We start from the raw sequence: 9,982 nt of genomic DNA on the forward strand, positions 1-9,982 counted from the left end.
TGGAACACAGGAGACCATTGTGTCAGAATGGAATCTCATGGAACCAAGGGTGAATTGAACCCACAGACTGCTTCAACATTTCCAGGTCTAGTGGAAAGAACACTTCATTGTGGCACAGCAAGGCCTCGTGGGACCTAGGAGACCACTGTGCTGCAATTGAACATCATGGAACCAATGGTTAGTTGTGACCCAGGAGGCCTCATGGATCCTAGGAGCCTATTGTGGGGCCATGGAATCCCATGGAATGAATAGACAATTGTGAAATGGCAGGGCTTTGTGGAACCCAGGTGCCACTGGGACATTGCCAGGCCTTGTCCTGTCAAGATGGCATTATTACACAGCAAAGCCTCAGGGATCCTGTGAGACCATTGTAGGGCAATGGAATCTCATGGAACCAAGGCTCCTGTGTGACAAAACACAGCCTTGTGGAACTCAGAAGCCACTGGGACAGATGCATGGTTCATGGAAGCAAGTGTCCATTGTGAAAAATTTCAGCCTCATGAAACCTCAGAGGCTGCTGTGATGCAATGGAATCTTGGTGAACCAAATGTCAAATGTAAACACAGTGGGGCCTGATGGAAGCCAGGTGCCACTTGGATATTGCCGGGGTATATGGAACTCAGTGTCCATTGTGACAGAGCGCAGCTCCGTGGAACTTAGCAGAGCATTGGGACAACATGGAATCTTAAGGATACTTTGACGAGGTGAGGCCTTATAGGACACAGGTGCCACTAGGACATTGCCAGAGCTTCTGGAACCCAGTGTCCATTATGATATGGGACAGCTCATGGAACCTGAAGACCACTGTGATGCAATGGAGTCCCATGGAACGAAGTGTCATTTGAGAACCCATCACAACCCACAAAATCCAGGAGATCATTGTGACCCAATACTATCTCATGGAACCAAGTGTGAAGTTACACTGCAGAGCCTCATGGAACCCAGAGGCCACTGGTACATTGCCAAAGTTCATGCAAACAAAGAGCGATTATGACAAAGTGGGGTCTCATGAATCCCAGGACACTATTGTAACACTGTGGAATCTCATGGAACCAAGTCTCAATTGCATCAAAGAGGGGCCGCATGGAACCCAGGACACCATTGTAACAATGTGGAATCTCAAGGAACTCAGTGCTCACTCTTTGATGGCAAAGGCTCATAGAATTTTGGAGACCATTGTGATCCAATGGAAACACGTGGAAGCAACTGTCCACTTTTTCTGGAACTGCCACATGGAACACTGGAGACAGTTGTGACACAATGGAGCCCCATGGAACCAAGGAGACCATTTTGACACAATGGTATCTCAGGGAACTGTGTCAGTTGTGAAAAGAGCACAGCCTCATGGACCCCAGGAGACATTGTGGTGCAATAGAATCTCATAGAACAAAGTTTTAATTTTGAAACCGTAGGACCTCATGGAACTCAGAAGAACATCATGACACAATGGAATCTCATGGAACCAAGGCTCCATTGTGACACAGCAGGACCTTCATGAACCCAGGGCCCACTGACACATTGCCATGGCTTGTGAAACCAAGGCTCCACTGTGGCACAGCAATGCTCCATGGCACCCAGGTGACCATTGTGACAGAACAAAATCCCATGGAACAAAGTTTCAACACACTGAGTCCTCCTCGGACCCACTAGACCCTTTAGTCACAACTGGAAGTCATGGAACCAAGTTTCAGTTGTAACACGGGGGGGCCTCATGAAATCCAGGGCACCACTGTGACGTAATGGAATCTCATGGAACCAAGTTTCATTTTTGAACACAGTAGGGACTTGTGGGACCCACATGCCAATGGGACGTTGCCAGGGCTCTTGCTACCCTGTGTCCATTGTGATGCAGCAGGGCCTAATAGAACCCAGGAGACCATTCTGACACAATGAAATCTCAAGGAATCAAGGCTCCATTGTGACACAGAAGGAACTCACAAAATCTAAAAAACCATTGTAACTCCATGCAATGTCATGGAAATGGCTCCACTGTGACAAACAGGGACCTCATGGAACACAAGGGTCAATGCAACATTGCCAGGTCTAGTGGAAACAAAGTTCCATTGTGGCACAGCAAGGACTGATAGGACCTGGGAGGCCACTGTGTGACAATGGAATCTCATGGAAACAATGGTCAGCTGTGACACAGGAGGTCTCATTGAACCCAGGTGCCACCGGGACATTGCCAGCTCATTTGGAACCCAGTGTCCACAGTTAAACAGTGCAGCGCACGGAAACCTAGAGATCATTGTCATGCAGTGATATCTCATGGAAACAAGTGCCAGTTGAGGTACAGCAGGGCCTCTTGGAACCCAGGTGCCATTGGGACCTTGAAACAGCTTCTGGAAACAAGGGATCGTTGTGACACAGCAGAACCTCATCCAACCCAGGACACCATTGGGATGCAATGGACTCAAGTGTCTAGTGTGACAAACGCAGGGCCTTATAGAACCTCAGAGACCATAAGATGCAATGTAATCTCATGGAATCAAAGCTCCCTTTTGAAGAGATGGGGCCTCATGGAACACAGGCACTGGGACATTACCAAGGTTTGTGGAACACAGTTTCTATTGTGACACAGCGCAGCTCATGGAACTCACCAGACCCTTGTGAGAACATGGAATCTCATGAATCCAAGGCTTTACTTTGACAAAGTGGGGACTTGTAGGACACAGGTGCCACTGGGACATTGCCATTCTACTCTTGTCGAATCCAGTGTCCATGGTGACACAGCCCAGTGTCATGGAACCAGGAGACTGTGGAGTGCTCCTGCCCCCAGAGGCAGGGATTCTATCCAGACAGACAGCACTGGGTGAGGTGCATGACTTAAAGAAGATTCCACCCCTCCACCCTGTGGGGCGTGTGCCCGCAAGCCCGGGAAAAGACACCCCACACCATTTTGTCAGATAAGGAATGGCCCCAGAATGTTCTTCTTTTCCTGCACCCTCATTGGTTTAAATCCTACTGCAGTGTTCCCACCTTAGTTCTTCCCTTAGTTGTCCTCCTTAGTCTACCCCTTTGCAGTCTCCTGCTCCTCTCGCTACTGAACCCGAACCCTAAACTCCATCCCTACCCTGGCATATAAAACTCATGACTCTACCCTCCGTGACTCACTAAAGGATCCTGGATGTTGCCGAACCAACACCCATTCTATTGTCGTCTTTTCCTGTTTGGTCATTAGCGGCTACCTGAAGTCCAAGGCTCCAGGGCCCAGGGGAGTTGTTGCCCCCCTCGCTGTGGCAGAATGCAGCAGGAGACCATTGTGACACAAAGATGTCTCATGGAACCAAGGCTCTATCGTGACATAGTGGGGCCCCTTTGAATTCAGGAGACCGTTGTGACACAAAGATATCTCATGGAATTAAGTGTAAAGTGTCAACACAGCAGGGTGTTACAGTGCACTTTTGAAGTTATTAGAAATGTCTCTGCCTGAATTAAGGGGCAAACAAGACCATATGCCAAAGTCAACAGTATGGAGTGTGTTTAATAGTAAATATGAGAGAAAAGGGAAGGGAAGGGAAGGGAAGGGAAGGGAAGGGAAGGGAAGGGAAGGGAAGGGAAGGGAAGGGAAGGGAAGGGAAGGGAAGGGAAGGGAAGGGAAGGGAAGGGAAGGGAAGGGAAGGGAAGGGAAGGGAAGGGAAGGGAAGGGAAGGGAAGGGAAGGGAAGGGAAGGGAAGGGAAGGGAAGGGAAGGGAAGGGAAGGGAAGGGAAGGGAAGGGAAGGGAAGGGAAGGGAGTGTTCCAAATCCCTCACCAGCCTCGTTGCCTTCCTCTGGACACGCTGCCATAATGGGCAAAAAGTCCATGCTAACAAAGTTTGAGCCATGAACCACAATATTTCAGTCTCTCAACAGCCCCCCAGAGCATCCCCCGTGTTGTCAAAGGAAAATCCTCTGCAGCTGGTGGGCTCACACAAGGTTCATTGCTCAAACCTGTCTGGGGCATGGATAAGGAATGGAGTATCCCATGATCACTTGTGCTTAGTGGATGGAAAACTTCTGTTAGCATGTTGGTGTTTGTTCTTTTCTGTTCTCTATGTATTTTATAGCAAAAAACTGTTATTCCTATTCCTACATTTTTGCTTGGGAGCCCCGTAATTTTGGAATGTGATCCAAGGGGGTCATCAGGCCCTGCTGGGCCCTATGGAACCAAGGGACCAGTGTGATTGTGACAGGCCCCATGGATGCAAGGAGACCATTGTGGTACCACAGGTCTGCATGGAGTCCATTGTGACACTGCTGGGTGCTGTGGAACCAAGGACACCTTTGTGACACTGAGGGAGCCCATGGAACCATGGGAACATGGAACAGGTCTTGGCCTGCTGGGGCCACCTGACAGGTTCTGCTGACCTTGGCATGCTGAGGCCAGCTTCTCATCTGCCCCTGGAGCACTGGGGCTCTGGGCTTTCTTTCCTATGGAACAGAGCTGTCCTTCTCCTTCAGGAGCTCATGGCCAAAATTGAGATTCTGGCTCCAAAATTTCTTCTATCAAAGGATTGCTCAGTCACTAAAGGTGTCAGGACAGATGGGTCTGGCTGACTTGGCCTCCTGGGGGCTATCTCTGATCTGCCACCAAAACACTGGGGCTCCATGCTTTTTTCCCTATGGAAAAGAACTGTCCTTCTTGTCCATGTGCCCTTGTCAAAATTGGGATTCTACCTCCCAAATTCTGTATATCCAAGGATTGCTCCTCAGTGAGAGCTTCAAAGATAGACGTGTTGCTGGCCTTGACCTCCTGGGGGACACCTCTCATCTGCCTTCAAAACACTGGGGCTCCACCCTTTCCCTACTGTGGAAAAGAACCATCACTCCCATCCAGGTGTCCATGGTCAAAACTGGGATTCTACTTCCAAATTTCCATATATCCAAGGATTATTCCATTTGATAGGAACGAGCCCTCTCTTTCTGACATGTGAGCAATGCCATTGATTTCTCCAAACCAGGAAAATAGGAAGGCCTGGCAGCTTCACACACAGAACAGGGCAGGGCAAGCAGCTGCCAAAATTATAACTTCTATTTGTAATTAAGAACTTTGGTTTCAAGTTCTACTATAGCCACTATTAATACAGAGTAAAAAAGAATCAAATTAGTAATAATAATGGCTGTAACATTAATAGCAACAATAGTGATAATAGAAATAGTAATAATTAATAATCAATAACAATTAATAATTAATAATTAATTAATAGAAATAATAATTATTAATAATTAATAATTAATATGGTAGGGTTATAAAAACCCTACCATACTTATACTAGATTTGCATGGCCAGGCTTTGGTAAGGGGAGCTCTAGGAGCACCTTCCGTGAGAGGCTGCTGGAAGCAGCTGCTCCTCTGTGTCCCACAGAGTCAATTCCAGCCAGCTCCAGGATGGACCGGCCTCCGGCCAAGGCTGGGACCGTTAGAAATGGTGGCAACACCTTTGGAAAAAGAGATTTAATAAAAAGACTGGTGATTGTGTAGTTGTAGGTGTGACCAGGGTGAGAACATGTGAGAGGAACAACTCTGCACACCCCAGGGCAGGGCAGGGCAGGGCAAGGCAGGACGAGGGGCAGGAGCTGCTCCAGGGGCTGGAGCTGATTGCCCTGAGGTTCCCTGGGCAGCCCCTGGGGAGGCAGCTGGGCCCCTGCAGCCCATGGAGGGCCCGGAGAGCAGAGATGCACCTGCAGCACCTGGAGGAGCCCGTGCTGGAGCAGGGGGGGCCTGAGCAGGGGCTGGGAGCCCATGAGAAGCCTGTGCTGGAGCAGGGACCAGGCAGGGGCCTGCAAACCCATGGAGAGTGGAGCCCATGCTGGAGCAGGGTCCTTCCATGTGAGCCCATGGGAGAGTGAGGCACGCTGCAGCAGTTTGTGAAGAGCTGCTGTCCCTGAGATGAACTCACCCTGGAGAAGTTCATGGAGAAGTGTCCCCAGGAGGGACCCCATGGTGCAGCAGGGGAACGACTCCTCTCCTTGAGCAGCAGGAGAAACAACAGGAATGAACTGAGCAGAAACCCCATGCCTGTCTGCCTGCACCCACTGGGGGAGGAGGCAGAGCTGGGAGGGAGGGAGGGATGGATGGGCAGAAGGTGCTTTTAAAGTTTTATTTTACTTTTCACTATTCTGCTCCGATTTTGATAACAATACATTAAATTAATGTCTCTAGTTTCGAACATGTTTTGCCCATGATGGTGGTAATAAAAGATTTCAAAATCACAGAAAATTCGAGGAGCTAGAAAGAAAGTTAGGCTTAGTAGGCCCTGGGATAATGTTAAAGGTAGGCACTGAGAAATGTTAGGCTTTGTATTTGCTAGATCATGTGAAATTGCACCTGTGTAGTCAGTATATGATAAATGATATAATTGTTAGATGTGATTAGATATAATTATTGTTTAAAGAATCATGAGAAACTACGTAGTGGGATTTGAGGGGTAATCACAAGAAAATCATGCTTGGATGAAATCAATGTATACAATAGAACAATGTAAGTTTAATAATTAATATGTAAGTATATATAGTGATAGAATATAAAGTATGTTCAGCTCGAAACCATGTCGGAGTTAGATGTGGGTCTGTGTACCCCTGATGCCCAGAGCTCTTTAATAAAAGCACCTGCATATAATCATTCCGTGCTTATGTGTTCCTGAACACTAACAATGGTATCTGCTGAGTGATCTGTCCCAGTCCTTAGCTCAGCCCATGACGCCTTCATTCTGTTTTCTCTCTCCTGCCCATCCCTGGAGGGGAGCGAGCGAGCAGCTTTGGTGGGTGCCTGGCATCCAGCCAGGGTCAACCAGCTACACTTCCTTTCCTTCATTCTTTCTTTGTTTCCAGAGGTCACAGCGCAGAGGATGAGAGGGGCTCTGATGGAGGCAGTGGAGGTGGCGGGGAGCAGCGGGGACAGGAGGCACAGGGACATGGGACAGCACCCGAGGGGCCCGGGCAGTGGAAGGGGGCAAGGCCTGTCCCCCCGGGCCAGCAGCAGCCCCGTGCCCTGCCCAGGGCGCTGCCAGCAGGGGCTGGCCCAGGGGCAGGGGCAGAGCCCGGCCCGGGGGCGGCGTTTGTGCCCCAGCCCCTCCAGCGCAGCGTGCCCCGGGTGCGCAGTGAGCGCTGGCACGGCTGCCCTGGGCACTGCTGGGGACACCGAGAGCTGCCCTGGGGACACAGCGTGACCTGCTGGGGACACTGAGAGCTGCCCCGCTGTGACCCTGCCCTGGGCACTGCACACGTTGCCATTGAGTCAGGGACGGGAACAAAGACTTCAGTCTTCAGAAGGTGGAAAGAAGGCATTTAATAGAAAATAGTGTGTCTTTTATAATCCAACTCATTAAGCTGAGACCTGTTTGGTCTTAAAGTAAAAACCTCAGACTCTTGGTGAAGTAAGAATAGCACACAATGGAAAATCATATCTATAAACAACATGTGCAGAAAGAGAGATAAAAATTGTTTTAATTCTTTTCTCTAAGCTTTCTCGCAGCTTCCCAGGAAAATCCTGAGAGCTATGTCTCTTTGTTCAGAAGATATGTGATTACCACATTTACAGGTACCAGAGCACACCCCAGCCCTGCTCCTCGTGATGTCACAGGCCCTATGAGTGTCCTGAGTGTGGGAAGAGGTTTCAGAGCAGCTCCAATCTCCTGTGTCAGTGGATTCACACTATGGAGAGGCCATACTAGAGTCGAGTGTGGCCAGAGCTTCAGGCACAGCTCAGCCTTGACCAACAGAGGCGCCACTGAGGGAAGGTGTGTGCCCCGAGTGCAGGAAGAGCTCCACGCGCTGCTCCAGCTCCATCCCCCATGGGAGGATCAGCGTTGGATAATCCCCAGTGACCCCCTGGTGATCCATGGTCCTGGTGATCCATATTGAGAAGACACCTGGCTGGGGGGCTCCACCTCTTCCAGGCTCCCTCTGACCTTGATTTTCTTTTCATTTCTCTTTGTCCTTTCCAAACACCCAAAAATGGGGCAAAAACAAAGACCTTGAACTAAGACATGGTCGGTGCCATGGCAGGAACTTGCAGGGGCTGTGTGAGCTGGAGGGAGTGCTCCTGGAAGGGACCTGGGAGCTGCTCACGGCTTTGGGAATCCAGGGCCAAGCGTCTCTGGCCGCACTGAGAGACCCTGGCGGAGGTCCTGGGGCAGCTGCTCAAGGACCCCTGCCCTGGAGCCATGCCCACGTCCCCCTGTCCAGGTTCCTGGTGTCCCCTGTCCCGGATGCCCCTCTCCTTGCTGTCACTCCCGTGTCCCGCCCTGCTCCCATCTCAGTCCGGATCCCATTCCCGGTCTCATTCCCTGTTCCAGTCCCATATTCTCTGTCTGGTTGCTGCTCCCATATTCTCAGTCTCGTATTCCCTAACTTTCCTGTTCCCGTTCTCGTATTCCTGTTGGCATATTTCTATTTCTATATTCCCTCTTCCGTTTCCACATTCGGACCACTCCCGGTCCCGTTCCCATATTCCAGTTCCTGCATTTCCAGTCCCGTTCCCATATTCCCGTCCTCAATCCCGGTCCTTTCTTCCTACTCCTCATCCCATATTCTCAGTCCCGTTGCCGTTTCCGTATTCCCACTCCCGTTCCCACTTCCGCATTCCCAGTCCTATTCTCGGTCTCTGTCCTCTATTCCCGGTCCCATTCCCGGTCCCTGTCCTGTATTCCCGGCCCCATTCCCAGTCTCTGTCCTGTATTCCCGCTCCCGGACCCCTCGCAACGGACACCGCCGCCATCGCTCCAGCCCGCCTCAGCCCTCACGTGACCGGAGAAACTCCGCGCTGCTCCCACCCACCAGTCACAACACGCGATCCCCCTGACATTTCCATAGCTCCGCCCCCGTCTGGCCCCGCCCCCTGCCGGCTGCGGCCGCTTCCCGGCGCCGTTTGCTCCCAGTTCCCTCCCAGTGCTCCCAGTACGGGCGGCATTAGCAGGGAAAGCGCTTCCAGTTCCCTCCCAGTGCTCCCAGCCGGCTGCGGCACCGGCAGGGAGAGCGCTCCCAGTACTCCCAGTAAGGGCGGCACCGGCAGGGAGAGCGCTCCCAGTTCGCTCCCAGTGCTCCCAGTACGGGCGGCACCGGCAGGGAGAGCGCTTCCAGCTCCTGCCCGCTGCTCTCACCATCGCTCCCAGTGCTCCCAGTATCGCGCCCAGTGCTCCCAGTATCGCTCCCAGCGCCGGGCGGGCGGGGCAGTTTTGGAGATGCCCCCAGGGCAGAGCGCGGGCCCTTTTGGGTGCCGGCACTGCCCGGGCCGGGCTGGGAGCGGAGCAGGAGCGGCAGAAAAAGGAAAAAGAGGAGGAAGAGGAGCAGCAGCAGAAAACCGCGGTGTTCCCGGCACGCTGAGGCTCCCCCGGCTCCGGCAGCATCGCTCCCCCCCGGAACCCGCCGGGCACCGGAGAGGGGGAGCTCGCCCCGAATCCATCGGAGGGTCTCCAGGAGGGTTTTCTTGCGGGGCAGGGATGTTTGAATCTTGCAGGTGTGAAATACAAAGCTGTGTTTCGTGCCAGGTAGATACAGGCAATGTGTGTATTTGTGATTGTGATATGTGTGGAAACCAACCATGGGACAGTTATAAAGACGAATTTTAATAATAACTGAGGAAAGTAAAGCATGGAAGAAGGCCTTTGACCCTATCTTTTCTTCACAATTAACCTTGGTTGATTTAGGAGCATTTGAATTAAAGAGTTAAGGATGTTGCTTTTTGCTTGTAGTTAAGCCTTAAAGAGTTTTGCAATAATAACCTTAAAGAATTTTGCAATAATAACCTTTTGAAGTATAATTTTAGAATATTACTTGTATCCTTGAAACTATGGCTTTGGAATATATAAAAAGGAAACATGCTTATCTCACACCTTAAAAAACCAGAGAAAAACAGCTTGAGAAAGGAAGATGAACATCACCTCAAGGGTTTATGGGCTCGACCAAAGGGAAGCTGGACATCACTATTATGAGATTTATAGTCTTTACAATTTAAGGGTGGACACATCTGGGGAGCTGGACCCCACCAGATGGGATTCCTCTT

Source organism: Zonotrichia albicollis, chromosome 31 (assembly GCF_047830755.1).
Source record: "Zonotrichia albicollis isolate bZonAlb1 chromosome 31, bZonAlb1.hap1, whole genome shotgun sequence".
NCBI lineage: Eukaryota > Metazoa > Chordata > Aves > Passeriformes > Passerellidae > Zonotrichia > Zonotrichia albicollis.